This window comes from Octopus sinensis, linkage group LG20, assembly GCF_006345805.1.
Source record: "Octopus sinensis linkage group LG20, ASM634580v1, whole genome shotgun sequence".
NCBI classification, from domain to species: domain Eukaryota; kingdom Metazoa; phylum Mollusca; class Cephalopoda; order Octopoda; family Octopodidae; genus Octopus; species Octopus sinensis.
The window spans coordinates 4063070-4070569 of record NC_043016.1 but is presented as its reverse complement, the minus strand read 5'-3'; the positions used below and the strand labels follow the sequence as shown (position 1 = coordinate 4070569).

Sequence of the window (7500 nt, the reverse complement as noted above, 5' to 3'; positions counted from 1 at the left end):
GTGGCCATGCTGGAGCACCACCTTTAGTCAAGCAAATCGACCCCAGGATGTATTCTTTGTTAGCTTAGTACTTATTCTATTGGTCTCTTTTGCCAAACCGCTAAGTTACGGGGACGTAAACACGCCAGCATCGGTTGTCAAGCGATGTTGGAGGGAAAAACACAGACACACAAACATATACACACACATACATATATATGTATGTATATGTATATATGATGGGCTTCTTTCAGTTTCCGTCTACCAAATCCACTCACAAGGCTTTGGTCGGCCCGAGGCTATAGTAGAAGACACTTACCCAAGGTGCCACGCAGTGGCACTGAACCCGGAACCATGTGGTTTGTAAGCAAGCTACTTACCACACAGCCACTGCTATGTCTTTCTTAAAAAAAAAATCATAAGACATGATTCAGGAGATAAATTCACACTGTCTTCTGCACATTCCTCGAAATACAGCATAAACAAAACCAACAAACTAATCTTCAACAACACTGAAGTGATTTTTTTTTATTTCACTCGTCTAGAATTTACATCATAAGTAGAAACTTTGTCAATGGATCCTTCATTGCTGAGCCTTCATTGATACAAAGCAATTCTGGTACATTATAAATGAACTTGGCTAATAATGCATCAATAAAAAGAATGGCCAGCAAGGTTATATAATGTTGAAGTCAGTTATGCAACAAGAACAAAAGTTAAGAGCACAGCAATGCATCAGTACAATAGTATCATTTCAGACCCGAGAATGACTTATGGGGTATGACTTTTGTGGAAAGATAGCACTTTGGCTAAGAAGGTCACTTCCTAACCAGTTGGTTTCAAGTTCAGTTCCACTGCATGCCATTTTCTTCACAACAACTCAAGGCCAGCTAAGACCATATGAGTGGATATGATAGACCAAAACTAAAAAAAACTTGTGTGTGTGTTTGTATCTATGTGTATACACACACATATATATATATAAATATATATATACAGACACGCATATTCAAATATGTATTAGAAGCAGTGTTAGTGTTGTAAATATTATTGATCGCACATAATGTACGTACTTTGGTTAATTGCTGGTAGGCTAAAGCATTGTGCAGTGGGAATAACTCCCTCAAAACAGCCCATCATAGACAAGAAAAACAACTCGCCCTAAATCTCAATCAAGAATGATGGACATCGATGGAATTTGGGGCAAATTGTCTCACTTGTTCATAACCTTCAGGTGTTTAATACCCAGCACTCTGAGGGAGTTATCCTCACTGTGCAATATTGCATCCAACCAGCAAATAAGCAAAACCCATACATTGAGTGTGGTCAATAGTATATATATATATATATATATATATTATATATATATATGTGTGTGTGTGTGTATATGTAAATATATATATTACACACACACACACACACAGTGAGTGAGTGGTTTGTGATTGTAAACAATGGTTTACTGAGTGTTGTTCACTTGCAGACCTCTTGTTAGGCTGTGTGATTTTTGTAAACAAAAAGCTCATCGATACATTGCCATTTATTTCCCAGTTCTCCAAATAAACATGTCTACATTGTTTGTTCATAGAAAGAAGACTATCACCTCACTTAGAGACAAGTGTGGGCTGGCAACAGAAAGGGCATCTAGCAGCAGCAAGACTCCATTCCAACATTCTCTCATCTGATTCATGCAAGCATGGAACAAATACATGATAAAATACAATGATGGTGAGAAATGATTCATTGACTGGACACTCTTAAAACAACATTAACATTCCCGCCCCCCCTGAGATATCTTCTGCATAAAGTACATTTAATTAAGTAAGAGTTAATGTACATAATGAAGTAGGCATAAAAAGGCTGAAAAATGTCCAGACACACTCCCTGCTACATATCTTCATTTAATTTTTAAACTTTGGAGATGGTTCTCTTGCCTTCTTTGACAAGCATCTTCATTAATGCTAACCCTTTTGCATTGCTGGTGTAAATTACATTGATTAGACATTTATTTTCTGGTTCACTACATAATATTAACCTGGTCTTGATTTTATGTTCTTCATGCAGAAAGAATTCCTGGGAATTTTTCCAAATATTACAACTAATAATTCATTATTCATAAAGCCCTGATTGTGGCAAATGGTGAGAGCATCAAGTAGGATGAAATCCAACAATTGGAAAATCCTGTTTATAAATTGCTAAATAATATCACAGAGTAGATGAATTTCTCAGATTTTCAAGAATGCGTGAGTAATCTACAAACACTTGTACCTTTCACTTTTAATATCCAGTTGAAAATTTTCAAGTGAAAAGCCAAGTCATCAGAAGACTTTAAAATAAACTGTGTTTATTCAAATGTTTATAGTATTTTTACTTATGGTCAGATTGTGAAAATTAGTAATATTTTAGGAAGGATTTAATTTCTCTTTAGTGTTAATAGGCATCTGTACAAAAAATAATACTGTGCATGAGTATTTACTACAAAATAATAACTAGAAAATGAATACACTAAAAAAAAATGAGAAAAGAAAGATGCTAGTAATAAATTAAATGCAACCTGTAACAGATACGGATGCATAAACATCACAATAAAAAAAAGGCTTTTTTTTTTCTTTTTCTGGCTGTTTGTAGCTTATTCCTTATGAAATCTACAGGTAAGCTTAAATTACATTAACAGAAATAACATACTGATTCCTTTTAGCTTTTAAAACTTTTCTCCAGATAATCATGCTAATGTTTTAGTTCTTTACAACAATTTATATTATCAAGAAAATTCAACAGAAAATGTTAACACTAAAGAGAAGTCCGCTAAAACTAATTGAGAAAAAGAAAATTTGGGAATTCACACACACACACACAAACACAAAAAATACTAAAACACACACGTGTGTGTGTGTGTGTGTTTGTATGTTTAGATGTGTACACAAACACAAATTCACACTCAGAAAACAGACACATAAAACTATAAATAGATATTTATACAGACATAATTATGATAAAGAACAAAAAGCCATGCCTTAATTATACATTGTGCTAATATTAGGAGAAATTCCATAAATGCGATAATTTCCTATTTGCTTTCTCTGTGAATCACCTAATTGCTAAGAAGTTAAAAACTGTAGCTCTGAGAAACTAAAGATAACAATAAGTTTGAAGTGAGGCTATTTCATAAACAAAATAATTGATCAATCTAATTGTTATCAATTGTGGACAGTTAAAATAGTGGATCGTGAAACAAGGTGTTTCCAGTTCATAACTTGGCAAAGCTAATTCTCATAATAAAAACAAAATAGCCTACTTTCTCTTGTTCAGGGAGGAAATCCACTCCGTTAGTTTCTGATTCCTAATGATTCAAGTAAATACATAATTTAACATGTATAAGTATCAACTCATAATGCTAAAATTTAAAAATCATCATCATCATTTAACATCCGTTGTCCATGCTGGTATAGGTTGGACAGTTTGATCAGAGCTGGTAAGCTGGAAGGCTGCACCAGACCCCGTGTGATTTGGCTGTTTTCTACAGCTAGATGCCCTTCCTTATGCCAACCACTCTGAGAGTGTAATGGATGCTTATGGGTACCATTTGCATGATGCCAGTGCCTTCCACGATTTTGCTCAGCTTGATGGGTTTTCTTCTCAAGCATGACATGCCAAAGGTCTTGGTCATTGCCTCTGTGAGGCCCATTGCTCAAAAGGAACTCAGCCACTTTGTCTCCATGCGGACCACTGTTCAAAAGGAACTCAGCCATTAGCCTCTGTGAGGCCCAACACTCAAAAGGTGCTCTTTACGTGCCACCAGCACAAGTGCCAGTTACATGGCACCAGCATCAGCCATGACTATGATTTTGCTTGCCTTGATGGGTCTTCTACTCAAGCACAGTATATTGCCAAAGATCTGTCACTAGTCATTGCTTCTGTGAGGCTCAAAGGTTGAAGATCATGTTTCACCACTTCGTCCCATGTCTTCCTAGGTCTACCTCTATGACAACTTCCCTCCACAGTTAGAGATGAGCACCTCTTTACACAGCTGTCCTTGTCCATATGCATCACAGGACCACACCAGCACAGTCATCTTTCTTGCACATCACATCTGATGCCTCTTATGTCTAACTTTTCTCTCAAGGTACTTACACTCTGTCATGTATGCACACTGACATTGCACATCCAGTAAAACATACTGGCTTTATTTATTTCAAGCCTACGCATATCCTCGGCTGTCACAGCCCATGTTTCACTGCCATTTAACATAGCTGTTTGCACACAAACATCATAAATCTACCTTTCCAAAATATGAACGTAAATAATCAGAATGGGACAAACACAAGATGATTATTAACAGTACAACAGCTAAAAATTTGCACATGATAGAACGTATATCTTTTCTTTGACTTCTTCCAGTTTTCATGCTGCAGGCATGCTGGGGTACCACCTTGAAGAATTTTGGTCAAATAAATCAACCCCCCCCCCCAGTCCTTATTTTAAACCTGGTACTTATTCTTTCAGGTTCTATTTACAGAACCACTAAATTATGGGGACATAAACACACCAACATCAGTTGTCAAGCAGTAGAGGGACACACACACACACACACACACATATATATACACACAAGGGGCTTCTTTCAGTTTCTGTCTACCAAATCCACTCACAAGGCTTTGGTCAGCCAGGGCTATACTAGAAGATACTTTCCAAAGGTGACACACAGTGAGACTAACCCTGGAACCTTGTGGTTGGGAAGCTAGCTTTTTATCACACAGCCATGTACGTGCCTATGATAAAATAATCACAAATTACAATCCGGGATAGAGTCAATATAACTGTTATCAAGTACAACTGGAAGATAAAAAAAACAACATAAATAATTTTTAAAAAACTGTGTATGAAATAGATATTGTTATTAGTATATCTGACAATGTTTTATAAGTCCCTTTTTTAAATATGATTCCTTTCACATCATGGCTATTTTATAATTGAATAATTTGACCGGTACCATGAGTGATGCTTTGTCAAATCAACTTTGGGAGAACAAAAAGCAAAGTTGATTGTGAATATTAATCTAACTTGAACTGAAATTTCTGACCATGAGCAAGAAAAAAAATTTAGGTTCTTCATAAGCTAAAATCATTAAACACACTAATCAATAATGAAAAGTCAGGCTCAATTTAGGATTCACAAGGCAAGGGTAAAAAAATAGGGTGAATGAAGACTTAAATTAACTCTGAGATACTGAGACGGAAAAAGGTCATATTGATAAAAAAAAAGAAGATCCAAGAGAGCATAACCAACTGGAGAGTTCTTGCATTTCAAGAGGCAATTGTAAATCAGTGGTTCCCAAAGTGGGTGGTTCTGCCACCTGGGAACAGTGGAAAGATCCAGGTGGGCATTGAAGAAAAGTGGGGAGATAATAGGGGGGGGGGGGCAGAATGGGGCAATGAATGTAAAAACAACAAAATAATGGGCCAATTAGGTTAAGTTTTATTTGTGAAATACTGTTGTTTTAAATTTGCAACAGAAAGTGATCTACATTTGTGGTGGTGACATTAGGAATGTGGTCTGTGTGCCAAGGGGGCAGATGCCTGAAAAAGTTTGGGAACCACTGTTGTAAATAAACTAAGATACAGATGTAACACATCCCAAATGTATGCTTGTTGGGAAGATATATTTTATTTTCTCCTTACATAGATGCAAGTAAGCAAAATCCAAAATTACATAAAGATATACAACAACAACAACAAAAATTGTTAAATTCACATAATTTGTCTCCATGTCAAAAACTTTCAACTATCTGCAACTGTGGTTGTACACCCGATATCTTGTCAAAAGAAAATCTGTTAATCAATATTGCTATCTCTACCTACCAGACATCTTTCAAACCCACATCAAACTATTAATGCCTCTACAGACACTTTACTCTAGATTGCTCCATTCTTCTAACTTTAGAAAAATTTTTTTTTAAATACTATTCTATTCCAAGTTCACAGACATTAAGTGAAATATATTATGATTAGAATAGGATACAAATCCTCATGTCTGTTTGGAAAAGTCTTCATCTTTTTGTCTACTATTATCTCTGCTTTCTCTCGTTTGGTATAACCAATGCTTCTATCTTGTTACTTAAAAGCATTAAATAAATGAGCAACAAATCTCACTCTGGATAAAACTACAAGGAGAGAAACTGAAAAGAGCACTAAAAGTCAACAAAATTACTCAGTTTCACTAACTGATCTTATAGGCATAAAAGCAAAACCTCTCAGCACAACTTATTATCAGTCAATGGCCTTCCACTGAAATGTTCCTATAATTTGCTTCATTCAATCAATACTAAAGTATATGCCTCAGAGAACTTTTTGAACCTCAGATTCATTTGGTGTACCTGTTATTCTTCCACCAAAAATTAATCTACACTTTTTTCTGAGAGTTAAGACCACTGGAATCTGTTTCTGTTCTGTGTCTTCCATCTTATAACAGTTTGGTTGAAACTGGACATTAGTAACTTTGTGTTGTCATCCTGATTAATCTTCAAGAGGGAAGAGGAGGAGTAAAGAGAGAAAACAGAATTGTATTTCCCTCTTTGATTAAAAAATATTTTAAAAAATTGAAATAAAAATACTAATGTAAATACTAATAAAAATACTAACGAGAAAAAAAAAATAAAAACATTCATAAGATCTATTTCTGAAGAGAAAGTGTAGAAGAGAGTGCAGAAACAATATATTTTTAAAGTAGTAGATATATGAAGCCATTTTCCATATGTTTTGCATGTATTTTATAAAATATAATCTATGAATCATTTTCTTGTAATTGTTCAATAAGAAATACCAGTAGAATCTGAACTTATCTTTCCTAAATATCTTTGGTTATCATCAAACCAGCTGTTAAAGATGAGCTTGTTTAAGCTTCATTTTGATGTTTGTGATAAACAAAACTGTACACACATTACCTAACAATCTCTTTAAAGTCAAATAATGTCACTATAAAACATTTGGGGCTATGTAAGTAAGAGCTGAACTTTGAACAGAAATAAATTTGCAACATACTGGTACACATGCAATATTACTAACTTAGATTGGAACGGAAGACAGCTGGAAAAAAAATTCTTTCCTTTTTTACAAGCTCAAAAGCCATGGAATGCAAGGAAAGTAATTTCTCTAATACAGACATATACATAATGGACAATAGCTATTGTAGGGGACACAGGAACAGATGATAAATGAAGTGGTTACATCAAACTAAAAGACTGTAAAACTCACATATGACATTAGTACAAAGTTGAAATGGATAAGTTTCATGAAAATGCTGAAACTATAGCAGTAAAGAGAATCAGATTTAAATGATAAAAGTGTATATATTGCTCTGTTTGAGAAATATGTCATTAAAAATTATATTGATGGTAGAAAAGACAAAATAGAATTCAACAGCATCATGTGGAGCAGGTAATCAAAGATGATATTTTAGAAATTGGAACGTAGTCATTTGATTCAACTTCAAAAATAATATGAATAAAAAGAATCTGGCTATGTGTAG

The 7500-nt window shown here is 34.7% G+C and overlaps 1 protein-coding gene across 5 annotated transcripts in view; it reads right to left on the bottom strand.

Moving 5' to 3' along the window:
* LOC115222469 (calcium uptake protein 3, mitochondrial) overlaps positions 1 to 7500 on the bottom strand; it is a 380133-nt gene that overhangs the window by 327792 nt on the left and 44841 nt on the right. The gene's annotated exons all lie outside the window — the stretch shown is intronic.